The 16,667-nt window shown below is 42.7% G+C and overlaps 1 protein-coding gene across 1 annotated transcript in view; it reads right to left on the bottom strand.

The window, feature by feature from the left end:
* KCTD1 (potassium channel tetramerization domain containing 1) overlaps positions 1 to 16,371 on the bottom strand; it is a 100,682-nt gene extending 84,311 nt beyond the window's left edge. Inside the window, exon 1 of the mRNA XM_086889814.1 lies at positions 16,335 to 16,371. The gene's annotated coding sequence lies outside the window, so the exon portion shown is untranslated. The remainder of the gene's footprint in view (positions 1 to 16,334) is intronic.
* Positions 16,372 to 16,667: the final 296 nt, after the last annotated feature.

The following is a 16,667-nucleotide window of genomic DNA, read 5'->3' as shown; positions in this document are numbered from 1 at the left end:
ATCCCTCTTGGACTACAGCCAGCTATTTCTATATCCTTTTCCAGCAAACCCTCCCACTTTTAGAAGACAACAAAATTTAGGCAAGACTACTAAAAGAGACGGAAAGATTTCAGGAGCCTGTGGCAGCAACTACAGCCTTTGCTGTCTGGGTTCTGTGCACATCACTTCTAACAGGGATCAGTGCAACCTGGCATTTAAATAATATTACTGTGGGAGCCGTTCTTTTCTGCAGCATGCTACAGTTTCTTGTGCAGTGTCAAATTTGGGATCATTTTGACATCTGGTCTGTGGCACTCATCCATCTGTTGTAACTGAGTAGGTGTTGGGTGGGGTTGGCAGGAGAGACTTGTTTAAATGTTTGTTTTCATCCTGTAGAGGAATGGCAGAGCCAGTTCAGTAATTAATTAAATACTCATTTTTTAAAAAAACTAAAAAAAAAAGAAAAAAGTGTGTGCTAATATTCTAAAGAAATGGTAAATAAGGCACTTCTCACTGCTGAAATGTGGCAACATTGCTCCCATTTCTACTTGGTTCCATTTGTTTTAGTATGCCTTCCTCATTGGGCTGGCACTCTGGTTTCAATTCCTGACTCAGCCAATTGCCTCCTGGCTGAATTTGGATAGGTCACTCCATCTTCTGTGCAGCAGTTCCCCTCTCTGGAAAATGCATCCAAAGTAAAACACCTCTTTTTTATATACCTTGAAATCTGATAAAAAATGCAACAGGATAGGTGGCAAATATAATTACAATACCATTATATTAAGTTGTGGTTATTCTATTCAAATAATCATAATTTTAAATTAACCTTTGCTGTCATCTGCTCATAGAGAAATAAAGGATCTGAGCGCAGTGAAAACAAACCCACAACTTCTATGGCTGACTCTTTGTGTCTTTTGGGAACTCGTTTCTCTCATTTCACTCAGAACAAAGCACAGAATACTTCTCCTTGTTTAACTGCCTGCTCATAATCTCCCCACCATTCACAAATGCACCGAGCAGCCGTGTCCTTCCCTGTGAGTGACTAGGGAATGTTCCACCAGCTCTGTTTTAACTTCGGGACAGATCTTGGTGTTCATTTCTTTGCCTCAGAACAGTGACTCCTGCTGTTCTCTTTGCCAGTCTGCACTGGGTTGTGCTTTCTATTTAGCAATCACTTTTACCCTGCTCTGTAATCAGTTTATGGACTGAAGAAGTTATTGATAACACTTGAAAATGCCTTCAGTAGAACATCTATTTGCAAATGTCCTAGATAAGCAAACAGGGAAACTCCCTATGCACAGCTAAATACAGTCATTTTTGTCCAGCGTGCCTAATCCTGTGAGGTTCTGAACCCCTGCACAAAACACTGGCACAGGCAGTGATGCTCGAAGCAGCTTGCAAATTGCTATTTTGTGACTGGCAGATATGAATGCCACATTCATTAATCCCAGAATATATTTTAAGATGTGCACTGAGCTATGGAGGTTACACAGTCTGTGCTTGTGAATGGAAAACTGTGAGATGGGGCTTTTCTCTTTCCTCCTTCCCCTTGTCATGTACACACAGCAAGAGGTGTAAGCCTAGGAGTCTCTGTAAGAGAGTTTGTGGGAAGGCATTGGATATTGAATGCTTTGTATTTTCTGGTGGCCTCTAAAGCCTGGAATCTCAGCACTCTCAGAGCTTAGCAATTTTGCACCTAAGATTATCAGTCCTGTTATAAAAAGACAAAAGTCAGATCCTGGGCTTTCAAATGAAGTTTTTTCTAAAATACTGTTAGAGAAGATCAGAAGCATCCACTGGGGACACTGATTAAGAAGAACAAAATGCAATCTCCTTTTTTTTGTTTTGTTTTGTTTTGTTTTGTTTTGTTTTGTTTTGTTTTGTTTTGTTTTAGATAATAAAAAATTCAGTGTTGGTGATATCACCCTGAAGGTATCTACCATTTTACCTGTAATGTTACTCTTTGTCAGGGAAAGGTGGAGGAATTAAATGGATTTTATTTGTAAATCAGGTTAGGCAGAGAGGTTTCATATGATTATTTCTTAGCTTGCAGACTAAAGCATGTACTGTATGTTGGAACTAAATTCATCCTCCGTTTCTCTGCTGTGATTTGTGTCATAATAAACTTTAAGTTTCTTTTCTAAATTATTTTCTTCTCTGTAATTTCCTCTGGTGACTCCTGGACCCTGAAGTGCCACTAGCTGCAAAATTACAGATAGGAGTATTTTGAACTTCAGTCATTCACAAGAAATTCATAATCCTGACATCCCACAAATACTGTATTTGGTGTGAGATGAAAGGAAGTTATTCACTGCTTTAATCATATCTTATTCATTTCTGTAAAAGAGGATTTCTCTTTATTCAAGCATCTCTCCATTTCTTTCTTGCCCACTCCAAGACTGACAAAATTTCAAATAACTCATAACAAACTGAACACTTTTTGCAGTGGAACATGATCATTGCAGGAGCAAGAGAAGGAAAATGCACAAGAGCAGTGAAAGGAACCTTTGGATTACAAAATTTGGTCATTTTTATAGAAAAAAACCATGAAGTCTCCAGTACAGTTCTCCTTAAGACTGGACCACAGCTTTGTTGTAAGGCACTAAGTCCCATTTTTGTACATTCTTCTGTCTCACTCCCAAAGACTAATCCCAGGTGAACTTCACTGTACCAGCCCATGCTGAGCTGAATGATATTTGCTGTCAGTTATAGAATCTTCAAATAATAATAGAATAGTTTGGGTTGGAAGGGACCATTAAAGGTCATCTAGTTCAACCTGCACCAGGGAGTTTCCATTTAGTATCCAAATATAATTCCTTTTATCAGCTTTAGACTTTCTGGCTTTATGTTTCCTTTTGCATTTCTGATCTTTGTGAGATCATTTCCCAGGCTGGTTCAGTATGCAAAGGCAGGGAAATAAACATGGAAATAGGCAGGAATGACGCTGCAGCCAGTTCTTACCAAAAATTTAGAAAATAATTTAGAAAACCAGTTTTTTTACAAACTAACACTGCTACACACACACAGAAAAATCCTAATATTATGGCAGAGCAAAATGAAAGACTGATTTATTTTCCCAGTTGTATTAATTATATAATTTACTTTTATGATATGCTCTGTCTCCTCTCTTAACAGACCAGCTCTTTTGGTGCATTTTGGGTCTGTTCTGTGTTTAACCCTTGTTCAACAGGGTGACCAGACCAGTTCAGTCTGATGGGGAGTCTGGCTGCCTTAGGGGAGCCCCCTCTCACTGCCCTCCAGGTTCTGGTGCTGCCTGAAGCATCTCCAGTTTTGCCTTCAGGCAACCGAGCACCACAGTCTGCCCCTTCCACTGCTGCTCTGCTCTTACATGGCAAAGAAAATAAGAGGGTTTAAAAGGTTTTTCATAACCTGAGAGTGTTTTCAGAGAACACAAAATATTTCCTCTCGTATTTGGCATTTTCCGTGTTGGCAAAGCAATAAAATTAATGTCACCGTCCTCCTCATCTCAGTTTATTTGGGTCCCCAAGTTTTTCAGAATTGTCTTGCCCTGGGTGACCAAGGGGTCAGAGAATTTCCCCAATGTTGTCACGTTTATATGTCCCACCTTATTGTTGTGATAATTCATCAAAGGATTCTACTGCCTTCCTTGCCGACCTCTCATTCTTCATTCCTGCAACACCTGTTTTGTTTTGTAAAACAAATCTAGGGCAGAATTTCTCATCTCACTTCATGATTACTAGATTTTCTTAACAACATCTTCTGAGATAAATTATCAAAGACTTTCTGAAATTTCCTTAAAAATTTATATTAAATGGTTCTGCCTAATCACTGAGATCTCCAAGATTTTTTTAGGAAGTTATAAAAGGCAAGTTTCACTGTTGCTGGATCAGCCATGCTTAGCATTAAGCATATTTTTTTAGTTTGCTAAGTTATATTTCAACATTTCTTTCATTTCCATTTGGTTGAGATGATCTTGATTTTAAAATAAAATACATGCAACGTTCCATTGCTTTGGTATAGCAGAATAGCCTATTTTTAAGGGAAACTTGCATGATTTTGTTAACAGCTATCAGTCTTGATTGATGCCATCTGCTCTGGGAGGTTTGTTACTTTAGCATGTCAATCCTGCAGTTTCTCTTCTGATACCTCAGTGTTTGACAGGCACCCATCTACAGTAATTAAATAGAATATCTAGAGACTGACTGTATTTTCAATTGGTAAAGACTGATGGGAGGATATTATGTAGCCTCTATAATTGTATCTTGTCATTTTTAACTGCCCCTTTGATCCAGCAAATTCACTAATTCTGTTTTAGATATTTAAATTTCTCATTTGTTTGTAGAAATGTGTCTCTTTGCATTTGAAATATCCTCTTTGTCTTTCATTTTCTCTTGCCAGTTTACGTTCCTGTCTTTTGGGTTAGCCAGGGCTACATTTCCTTTTCCTGAAGGTTACCTGTTTGGTTCATCATGCTGTGTTTGTTTTTTCTAGCCTTCCTGCTTCCTTTTTGGTTTCGGGGTATGCATACCTTCTGTGATGCAATTATGGTATGCTTAAGTAGTTCCATGTTGAGGGTAAAGACTGTAATGCCTTCACTTCTGACTCGTTCTCCGCACTCCTTTCCAACCCTCTCCTCCCTCCAAAAACAAGAAATTTAAAGGATATATTTTAATTGCAGAGCAGTTTAAGTGTTACATTGTTATCACGCCTCTATCTACACCCCAGGAGTCTTTATATGATGTTTTGTATTTCTTGTGTTTCACCAGGGTGGGAAGGTAATTGTGTATTAGCTTCTTTATTTAGGACTGGCCCAGACCCAAGCCTCTACTCTTCTAGAAAACTGCATGAAGTGTGGTTGTGACACAAACAAGCAACAAATACAATTTCAAATAAAGGTCCTGCCAAGGCACTTTGAAAGGAAATGATAAATTCATATTGGTCAGACCATTTGATGCTGGAGCAGGCTTCAGTGAGTTTAAGGGTAGTAGCAGGGCTTTGGAAAAAAGCTGGGCTTCTTATCAGGCTGGTTCTCTCCAGAAAGGTAAGAGCTGCTTTGGGTTTTTTTATACCATGATCCTGTTTAACCATATTTGCTAAACAAGAAACTGGGAAAAAAAGAGTAAAAAAAAAAAAATAAAATAAAATCCTGGTATAAGACCAAGAGACACACATGCTTTGTTTTAGCATCTCTCTGCCATGGTAGGACAAACTGCTTTAATCAGTTTCAAAAGCCATGCACAGCTCTGGAACCCAGAGGAAAAATAGAGGCATTTAAAGGAAAATGCCCAGAGCACTGAGAAGGGGAGGAAAGAGGATCAGGGAGGAAAAAAAAATGAGATTTTGCCTTCTGCTCACACACTGACAGGAGGAATATGATCTGTACAGGAAGTAAAAATTAGGGAAGGGTCAAGCAAAGCTCTGAAGATGAACAAATGGTTTGCATGCAGAGCCTGGCTATGAATGACACCAGATCACTGGACTGCAAAGATGCCACCAAATCCACACAGGTCCAGCTTAGACTGAGGGACCTGGGAGTGTTCCAAGTCTGGATGACTGATCCAGTTCCATCCCAGTTCCCTTCCTTGTGAGTGAGCATGGCAGCCAGGAGGGAGCTGTGCACCCTTCAAGCCACATGGCCAGTTTGGGTGTCTCAGCAGGGCATAAATGCCAAGGCACACGGTGGAGGCCACTCCAGAGAGAGCATCATCGACTTCAGCACAGTGGGGTGGGGCCTGTTTGGCTGTGGCTACCTGAAATCAATGGGAAAAGTCTCCTTCCTGATCGAAGTGCAGGACTGCCACCTTTACAGAGAGGAAGCAGCAATCCCCAGCTTCATATGAAGTTCTCTATGGCCATGGCAGTAAGGCAACGTTACATTCACTGGAATTCAGCTTTGAAAGGTGTTGTATAAAAGAAAATAATAGCCACTGTACTTTTTAGGAAAAAATAAAAGAATAATTTTTTTTTTTTTTTTAAACTGACCCTTGGCAGCCTGTTTAAAAGAGCTTGAAACTATCTGAACTACACAAGAAAAAAAAAGAAAAGAAAAAAGAAAAAAAGAAAGAAAAACATGCCCACAAGGGCTGAAAAATCACTTCAGTAATAGATGGCTTTTAACTTTACATCAGAAAATGTTTGGCAGGCGTAATTTTAAAGTGTTAGGAAAATGTGTGTGATGACTGCTTGGGTGAAAGAGCAAATGTAGTCCACCGTGAGATTTATCAAATGTTCACATAAGCAATCAGAATCTGGCAGGGCCAGCTGCCCATGTAGAGGGGCAAAGAGGATCACAGCTCTAAATTTTGAAAATGTAATGAGGTCCACTGACTTCTCACAGGAAATTTCTTTGAGCATGTTCATGTGTCGTGGGAATGCTAGTGAGCAGAAGGCTATGACAAAATGCCAGCTATAAGGCATAAGTGAGACAAAGCACTCCAAACCCCACCAAAATCCAAACTACCCTTTTTCTTTTTTAAAGCTGCAAACATTCTTGATGTCCCAACACCCCTGAGCATCCTTGTGTGTTATCCTTAATCAAACAAACAAGCCTATTGACCTGAATGGGGTTATCTGGAGTCTGCCAGGACTGGCCTCTTTTCACAGGGACCAGAAGAGCACCAAATTTCCTGGGGCTTGCACAGGAATATGTACAGAGATTTGAGCTCCAGTGGAAGGAGCAGACAATGCCGTCTGGAAGATTCATGAAAGCAGGATCTGACTATCTATTTACAAAGGGAAAGAGAGACATCAAGGCAAAAAAAAAAACCCCAAAAAACGAGCTGTGGGGCTAGGGGGAAAACAAGCAGAAAAAAACCCCAAAACAAAAAACAAGCCAGTTTAAAGTACAAGTAAAGTACAGTTTAAAGTAGTTTTCCTTAGTTTTATGCTACAAATATCTAAGCAGCTTGCTTTTGTCATTCAGCTGGAATAGCATCCTATCAAAGTGCATTTTTCCAGCATCTTTCGTGGCACAAGAAGATTTAAAAAGAAAGGGTTTATAGTTCAGACACCTCATAGATCTCTCCTCCCACTGCCTGACACATGACCTTTTTGCAGCAAGTGATGGCACTTGGGAAGGTGTGTGCTTGGGAGATTCCTTGGAGTGTGGGGCTGTGACAGCAGTGTACACTCTTCCAGAGTACTCTTGGCTCCTGTGTGCCAGAAATGAGGCACCAAATGACACACCCAGGCAGTAAGGTGCCCCAGACCTGACGTGGGCTTTTGGAGACTGATAGAGGTGCTAGAAATATGTAACAGCCAGGCTCTGCTGAAAACGTCAGAGGAGGGAACCAGATGGGCCAGTCTTATGCTCCTTGCAAGAGCCTTGACAGGTTGTGGATAATTAGTTTGTGTAGACTGGAGGAAAGCCAGCAATACCTTGGTCTAGATCCCACACGTGGGAAGTATGAGTGGGAGTTAGGGGTACCTTGTGTCTCCCAGGAACAGGCTGTGTCCAACACGTAAAATGTCAGAATTTTATCCTGTTTTTCACTGCCATCAGGACTGAGCTGACTTTCCAAATCCCCAAGGATACATGAAAGGCAGATGTCTGTTTGGTCCAAATTGTTAGTAACTCATACTTTCCATATGAAGCTCACCATAAAATAACAAAAAAGAAATTACTTAATTGAATATGTTTGGAACCTAATATCAGAGGACTGTAACAAATAAGAAACAGTCAAGCACCATACAATCAAAGAGTTAGGGAGAAGTTACAAATTTCAACACACATGCCTTGTGGAAAAACAATCAAAACCACTACATTTAATATGGCTATGCATCTAGAATAATTTCCATCTAGACATGGAGAAACACTTAATATATTTTGCTTGAGATTTCCCCATTGTATTTCCTGGAACTGAAAAGGAAACTGTGAAACTCTGCAGCCAAGTGATTAGTCTGAGGTCATAGGGCAGGAGATCTGGAAGAAGAACTTTAGAGTCTCAGTAATATACTTTAACCACAAGACCATCCTTCAGTCTCTTTCACGCTGATGACTTTGGAACTAGCTTTAAAAGATCCAGTGAGAAGCAAGATGGGAGTGATAGATAGCTGCACTAGATAGCCAAAGGCAACAAAAAAGATTAGAGACATGTGGGGGTATTTCTAAACAAAAAGATTAAAACCAGAACTATTTCATTTAGAAAGGAAAACAGTAAAAGATGATGGAATTGAGGTATGTAAAATAAGGAATGGTGTGAAGGAGAAATCAGATGCCCTTCATAAAACAGGAGGGCACCTAATGGAATTTAAAAAGGCATTAGCTTATAAATGAATAAGGATATCACTCTACAGCTTATCTCTCAGCAACCTGTGGTACTCTCAGTTGCAGGACATTGATGTAAATACTTGAGGAAGACTAAGGAAAAAAAGGAAAACTGTACGCAGCCAGTAATAAATACAGATTTTTGAGTTAAAGAAAACGCTTCTTCAAAGCCACTGTTTTCCCTGAAAGAACCACCTCTCTTCCTGAGAAAAAACTAACTGTTTTATTCCTGACCAGAGTTCTTCCCAAACAGGAATGCTCCTGACTACTGGTTTCTCAGGAAGTCTCTTCCTTGAAACAGCATTACCAGCCCTAGAAATTCAGTTTTCTGCTAATAGCAAAAATCATGTCCTCATTTTGCCTCCAGGAATCCCAGGCTATTTTTGTACCACAGAGGCCACTGTAAGGAAAAGCTGGAGGATATGGAAGGTTGCACTTTCTCATTTTGTCTCTTAGCTCATATCTGCAGCCATCTTGAACTCCACTGCTTCTCCCCCTTCTCCAGAGCCAAGCTGCAGATCCATGTAATTCCACCTGGATCTCATCAGTGACCATCTCTTGAATGCCTAGAATAAACCCATTGGCCTTTTGCTTGTTCATACAGAATGGAGTCCTACCTGCCCCAGCTCTCCCTTTTGACTCTCTTTGAATTCCTCCATTGGACTTTCACCAGTCTTCAAGGCTCTCCCCAACTTCCCTGCATCTGTGAGCCCCCAGAGTTTGATAATCAGGGTGTAAATTGTCCTCTGACGATTTAGTCAGCCTTTTTCTCATTTTTTCCCCATAATGGTCTTCATGCCTTCACCTACAGCCAGCCACCAGCCGGGACAGCCGCCCTGACATCACTACAGGCCCTCTCCCATACAGATGTTAAGCCTGTCAAACCCCTTTCCTGCCATCCCACTTAGAGCAGAACAGCTGCTACAGATAAATGGTGTCAAACCTGCCTGTTACCGGCAAGCCAGGAGTGTCTGTTTATCTTGTGTCAGTGGTCCTTAGCTCATGGGTTATCTCTCCTTAGTGTTTAGAAAAGATTTGGTGTAATGGGTACATAATGGGCTACAGAAATGATAACGATCTGTGAATTATTCAGCACCGGTCCCTGTGCTGAATGGATGGCCCATCAATCTCTCTTAGGGCAACTTAACTAAACCTCTAGGTGAGTCTTGTCTTGTTTAGAAAGCAGTACATCTCGGTGAGACCTGCATCGGTATTTTAGCTAGAGACCCCCATTTCATTCCATTCCCTAGATCCTGGAGAAGTGGGCGCTGCTCCCTGCTTCCCCTGACAGCTCTGAGATCATGCTGCTGGACCTGTACTCCCTCTGTAAGCTGCGCTAAGCATCTCTTCCACCTAATGCCGCTGCCAGGGTCACCTCAGAGAGGGAAATAAACCTCTTTTAAGGCAAAATGCTCTTTAGGAAGTAAACTTACAGCTTCTTCGGCAGCCCCTGGACTCTTTGGTTTCCATCAGTTACTCGGAGTTATACTCAATGCCAGCCGCTCCTCTCCTCTCTTCTCTCCTGGCAACACTGAGAGCAGGAGGTATTATTAATTGTTGGATACCTGATAGCAGGAGATATTATTAATTGTTGGATACCTGATAGCAGGAGGTATTATTAATTGTTGGATACCTGCACTGCTCTGCTGAAGGAGGGGAGATAATCCTGCCCCACCAGGATTTATAGACCGGGCATGCAAGCAAATCAGTGCGGTGAAAGTTGTCTGGGTGACTGGATGATCGAGAGGATGTTTTTAAGTTTTTTTGTAAGAAAGTGAGGAAAAGGAAAAGAAAAAAAGGAAAATAAAAAAAGGAAAAATAAGAAAAAGGAAAATAAAAAAGGGCTTTTTGCTTTTTCCTTATGTTTCTTTGCTAAATCTCCCCTCTCCTTATAGAATGTGTTGAAAATAAAGTGAATGCCACTAAATAAACCACAAGAAAACTGCAAACATTAAAGGTCTAGCTTGGAAAAACTGAAGAACTACAGAAAAATAGTTTTGCAGCTGGGATGAAAATAAACTAAGGATCCTATGTGAAGAGCAAATCATGAATTCCTCCCATTGACAAAACTTATGCAAAATTTTCACTGATTATAAAAACAGATATTGATCCTTTTTTCTGTGAAAAATTCAGTGGTTTTAAAAATGTTTATGTAAGTTGGTGTTTTTCAAATTTCTGTCTAAGGAACATTCAAAATAAATAGTGTTTTTTGGAAATTGATTGTTGATACATATATGCATATATATGCACACACACACACACACACACACATGTATAAATGTGTATGTTCTTTAGAAAATCTAACTATTTTGTCCACTGACAGAAATGTGCATGAAAAAAACTTAGTCAATCATAGCCTATTGGCCACAACTAAGGTCACTGAGATACCTTTTTGGAAATATTCTCCAAGTAGCCCAGGTTTTAAAGGCATGCACAAAACAGAGTATTACCAAATCTAAGGTCTCACTTTCAATGCTGTATTCAAAAGTGTTCTGGGAAACTACTGCCTAAACAGGCCCAGTTTACATCCACATTTATTGTCATTTAGCTTGAATAGCTACTTCTCTCCTTTCTGGGATTCACTCACTACCTGTGTGACTTCATAGGGAATTCTCATATCACTTTGCAGAGCACACACATTGCTGAAGCCTCTTCTAATCTCCTTTCAAAAGACAGACTGTCCATTTCCCAGTCTTCATTCTAGCTGTGGTTCCAGCTGAAGCTCACCTTCCTCAAAGATGAATGCTCAGAGATGCACACCATGCTACAGATTAAGTTTCACCCATGACTTACGCAGAAATATTAACATTTCCTCATGTCTTCTGGAGATATTTTGCCTCAGACAACCTCATCATTTCTGTCTGATCCAATCACGATGTGGCTTCTGATAACATCTGTGAGAACTAAAGGCAGGCAGATGAGGTCTGACAAAGCCTACTACAGCAGTAGGAGAAAGTTTTGTTCCCTCTCCAGCAGCCTGTTAGATAGAGGCAACCACAATCACAGAGTCAAAGTGAGATGCACATGCCTGTGACTCTGTCTTGCAAATCATCCTGAATTACACTAGGGGAAATAAGGAAAATCCCATAGATGCCTACACTGAACCTGAGGTTTGAGGCAGAACTGAGTCATAAATGCTGGCTGAGGGGGAACAACCACAGTAAAGGTCTAGTTTGAGAATGAGAAGCAGAAAGAGCCATTAACCTGTGTGAGACAACTCTTTTTTCCTATCATCTTCGAGCAACCCTGCTGTTCAGAGGTGCTTTTTTTAGTTTTGGGGATTTTTTTAAAAGGCTGTTCCTTATCCATGAGTGCACTGGGCAAGGAAGACTAGTTGAGTAAAAGCCATTAAATAATTTGTCAGGATGAGCTGTCCTTTGCCCAAGCAAGCACTCCTAAACTTTGTATCCCTCACCGCAGACTTCAGCCCTGTACAAACCACCTGCACAGCCGCGTCTGCACAAACCTGCCAACCACATCAAACCCCGACTTCCATCGCCAGTGGGGCCAGCAGCCAGATGAGCAGCTATCAGGGAGAGGTTATCAGGTGAGCCATTCCCTTCATAAACACGGGATTACAGCTGAACTTTCTACAGCATCAGCTTTGGCTCATTTGGATATGGGATGTTGTTCATCTGATTTCTGGATTAAAAGCATGATTGAAATATACATTAGAGAACCCAAGATTATTAAAGCTACAGCATACATCATCAATATGGAAAGTGCTAATGCTTTCACTTCAAGACATTTTTTTTTAAGGTGTTATCAGCTAGGAAGATAGTAGCTACTCCCTTCTCCTGCCTATAGACTTTCCCTAAACATACATATTCAACTTAATTTACCAAAGAAGTAGAGAAAGAAGAGAAGAAGTATCTGCCTGCACAAGTAGTAAAGGTGGCAAAATAAAAATGAAGATGTACATTTTATTTTTGTCTCCTTCTAAAATCAAACTTCTTTCTTAAAAAAAAAAAAGTATTCTTTGGAAAGCAGGACAACAGAAAACTGTTTTTTAACACAGAAAAACAAATTAATGCTTTGTGAAACAACACAGAAGTCAATGGCATTATACCAGATATGAATTTTACCCAGGCTGTAAAAAGAAAACATAAATGCAACACAGAACAACAGAAAAGATTCCATTTAGAGTAAGAATTATGTTTCTGTCAGAAAAAAACCCAACAACTAACTAAATTTATTTCCTGGAAGGAGATCCAACTTGGCTCCGCTGCAACAGCGTAAAAGGATCCAAAATAAGTAACAGCAGGCATCTCCATTAAAATTTGCTTCTGATCAACATTATTTCTCCTCTGGTACAAGAGAAGAGTTGAACACATACTGAAGTGAGGCACAGTAGTTTACTGCACAGAACATGAGAAAGGAGGCTAAAGCTCTGGCATTGAAAACTCTGCTCAGCCAGGAACCAGCACAAGGGTTTTAACAAACCACATGCACTCTGTGGAGCTAATTCCCAACTAAATGCTTCTTATTTCAGACACATAAGCTCAAATTGGAGGGGGGGAGGGAAGGGAGTGGAATAGTCTTAATTACACCCGGATTCTACGCCTGCTTCCCCACGCATGAGGATGTCAGGTCAGACCCTACTGCAGCGATGTCAGCAACACTAAGGGACTATCAGCTCCCTGAAGTGCCAGCATCTTACTAAATTCACCTGATGACATGAAAGCAGGAACTTTATATTGTGCTTTAGTGGTGGCAGTTTGTATATACCAGCACACATTAATAAATGAAGAGTAAAGCACCACAACCACAATCTGTACGTCTGTGTCTGCTTTATGGTATCCTGAAAATATTTCTAAAGTAGTTGGAATACAGAAAGCAGAAAATATCACTCCTTCCCAGCTAGGCTCATGTGAAATGCTATCTGACTATGACTGGCAGATTTGGTATTTTGTTAATTGTGAGAGACCCCACTTTGAATAATGTACAAACATTTGTTATGATCACTGAATATTTCCTTTCACATCGCATTTCCTCCATACATAAACTTACCATAATCCAATAAAGTGCCTATGTGAGCAAGTCTTCTACATGCAGCTTTTCTGCTACACAGGGGAAAGCCTGGCAGATTTTGCATATGATGTTCATGCAATTTTTCATTTCTGCCCGAGTGAGATCTGCAATGCATGGAAGTTTTCCTCATGCAAAATCTTAGGGTGCTCTAAGGGTGTGCCAACATAAAACCAAAGGTTCCAATCAGAGATATCTAGTAAGAAACGCTTCTCAGAATCCAGTAAAAAAAAAACCTGCACTAGACATGAGGAAATCATGGAAAAAAAACCCTCACAATATCAAAACCCAACTAAGGAACTACGCTGAGGTGACAAATTAAATTGTAATGGGGAAAAAAATAAGAATAATCAAAAGCCAACTGAGTCCTAAAGTTTCACAGTAATCTGTCTTTCAAAAAGTGGACGTACACCAATACTCCCCCTAAAGTCTTGCATCTAATTCACTCATGGTCAAAATAGAATTTACATGAAGTAGTGTTTCTAAGGGGCAGAGGAACACATAAGATCCAAACTTGACTTAAATCCAGAAGAATTCCACTGAAATCAATGGTTACAGAAGTGCAAATCAGCAAGAGATCTAAATCTGTCCTAGCTGATTCCAGATCTATCTTTTATTTGCTATATGGCTTCAGGCAAGTCAGTGACCTTCTTTTTATTTCTCAGTTTCTCCATCCGTAAAATGGTGATAATATTGTTGTAATACATGAAGATTGGGGGGAATAATTAGTGCTCTAACACGGTCTGGATATGGAAATTTCTCAGGATCAATGATTTTTAGTCACCTCCATCATCTTTATTGACTCTTTATAACGTTAATACTTGGCTTTTTGCTTGCTTGCATGTTTCTCTTTTAAAAACCACAAGCCATAGCCTGGTATCCTTATTCAAGTTTTACGCTGTTTACTTCCACGGCAAGATTCACATGAGAAAACCGAGCACAAAATTTGGAATTGGCCCCAACAACAAACGGTGAGGCTATTTCAAATAAAACTCATAAATCACTGCATGAAATTAATACAGTTTACATTCTTTTTTTTTTTTTTTTTTTTTTTTTAAGAGCGCAGTTTATTAAGTGATGCCCAAAGAGCCAGGGCACAAACCGCAAAGCCACAAATCTTTCTTCACCCTTATTTGAACAGCGCACGCTGCGCTGGCATTTGAAGGGACAGCCGGTTTTGTTCAAAGAGTTAAAGCGGGGAAAAATAAATAACGAAGAGCAACCCAACCTGAAAACACCCTGACGTCTGACAGCTCTGAGAGGGACCTCTAGCGTGTGCTAGAACATTTTGTGTCGTGCTTCGGGCGCAATTAATACACCAAAATCACCGCAGTCATTTTGAATAGGCAAAGGGAAGTTTCGCCAAGCGCCTCCGACCCGCGGGGCCTGCATCCTTCCGCGGGCCGAGCATCCTTCCGCGGGCCGAGCATCCTTCGCGGGCGCTGCCGAGCCCCACCCGCAACGATTAACCTGAACACTTTTTTTCTCCTTTTCGTTTTGTTTTTCTCTTTCTTTTCTTGTCTTTTTGTTGGCTTGTTTTTGGTATTTTTTTGGTTTTTTTGGTTTTTTTTAACCCGCCGGACTCGGCGTGCGCAAGGAACCAACTTCCCCAGGTCACCCCGGAGTTTCTCCAGTCCCCAAGCCCGCAGTGCCCAGACCCCTTCCACGGCCCCCGGCGCCCGGGGGCAGCTGAAGCTGGAAAGTTGCGTTCCAGGCGCAGCCTTTCCTCCGGGCTCGTGACCGGGAACAACAATTGCGGGAGGCAGCAGCCGCACGGCTCCCCCCGCGCACCGGGCGCTGCCTGCGGGCACCGGGCGCTGCCTGCGGGCACCGGGCGCTGCCTGCGGGCACCGGGCGCTGCCTGCGGGCACCGGGCGCTGCCTGCGGGCACCGGGCGCTGCTGCCCCTCCGCTCCGCTCCGCTCCGCTCCGCTCCCCGCCGGCCGGGGAGGAGCCGCGCTCCCCGCAGCCCCCGCCGCTCAGGAGAGGGAAGCGCTTCGCCCATCTTTAATTCTCCCGAGCAGTCCGAGCACGCTCGGTGCCCGCGGGGCACGCTCACATAAACTTGTACCGCGCTGATTGGAAACAGGCGGCGGGCGGCTTGCTTTCTTCTTCCTTTTTCTTTACCTTTTTTTTTTTTTCTTAATTTTTTTTTTTTTAAATTTTTAATTTTTCTTTTTTTTTTTTTTTTTCAGCCGGCGGACCCGGCTCCCTCATCCGGGCCGGCGTCGGAGGCCGGTGCCGGGGGGCACCCGCGGTCCCGGCGCGGGGGGAGAACGGCGGGGCCGCGCTTCCCTTCGCCGCCCCGGCAACAAAGGGCGCCGCGGGGCGCTCCGGAGGGGGCGCGGGCATGGGGGAAGGTGCCTCCCGCTCTCGCACGGACACGCACACAATGGCGGCCCCCTCCTGCAGCCCGCCGGAGAACAATGCCGGGCGCGCACCCCCAGCGCGGAAACGCGTTTAAATTGAACACATCCCCCCCCGCCCGCCCCGCACACGCCGCCGCCCGAGTCCCCCCATCGCGGCGGCGGGGAAAGGAGGCGCCCGCCGCGCGGCCCCCTCCCTCCTTCCCTCCTTCCTTCCCTCCTTCCTTCCTTCCTTCCCTCCTTCCTTCCCTCCTTCCCTCCTTCCTTCCCTCCTTCCTTCCTTCCTTCCCTCCTTCCTTCCCTCCTTCCCTCCTTCCTTCCCTCCTTCCCTCCTTCCTTCCCCCGCTCGCCGCTCCCCGCCCGCCTCCCCGCGGCGCTGCGCGGGTTGCGCGGGGGAGCGCGGCGGGCCGGGCGGCCGCGCGCGGGCTGCGAGCGCCCGGCACATGCGTGGAAGCGAGAGGCGCCCGAGTCCCTCCGCACCCTCCGCTGCAAACAACAACAATCCCGGGCAGAGCCCTTACCTGGAACGCCGGAGCCGCCAAAGTCTCCCTGTTTTTTTTTTTTTTTTTTTTTTTTTTTTTTTTTTTTTTAACCCCCCACCCCTTCTCTCTCTCTTTTTTTTTTTTTTTTTTCTTTTTTTTTTTTTTTTTCCTTCGTCCCCCCTTTTTTTCTCCCCTTTCTCCCCCCCCCCCCCTCCCCCCCTCCCCAACTCACACTTCCGATATTTCTCTCTCCCGGCAGCGGTCTGCTCTCCTCGCTACACCAGAGAGAAATGCAATAGCTTGGCTAAGGTAGACAGAGCAAAATACAGAGAATAGTTGCTCCAGGGCTTTGAAACCCCTCAAGGCAAGGATCAGGATACAATTAGCTCATGTCTCTACCTCCAGTCTGAATCAATCTCCGAAATAAAAGTTAAATTAAATTAACTGATCACACGGGCATAAAATTGATCTCCTTCAAAACGTGCATATAGAAAGATATATATATATATATATCGCGTGTATTTTTTTCGGATTTTTTTGATGGAAAAAACAGTCTCATTCCAGC

Source organism: Cyanistes caeruleus, chromosome 1 (genome assembly GCF_971803275.1).
Source record: "Cyanistes caeruleus chromosome 1, bCyaCae1.hap1.1, whole genome shotgun sequence".
Lineage (NCBI taxonomy): Eukaryota > Metazoa > Chordata > Aves > Passeriformes > Paridae > Cyanistes > Cyanistes caeruleus.
The sequence above is the reverse complement of the archived record's forward strand: the minus strand, read 5'-3'. Positions and strand labels throughout refer to the sequence as shown.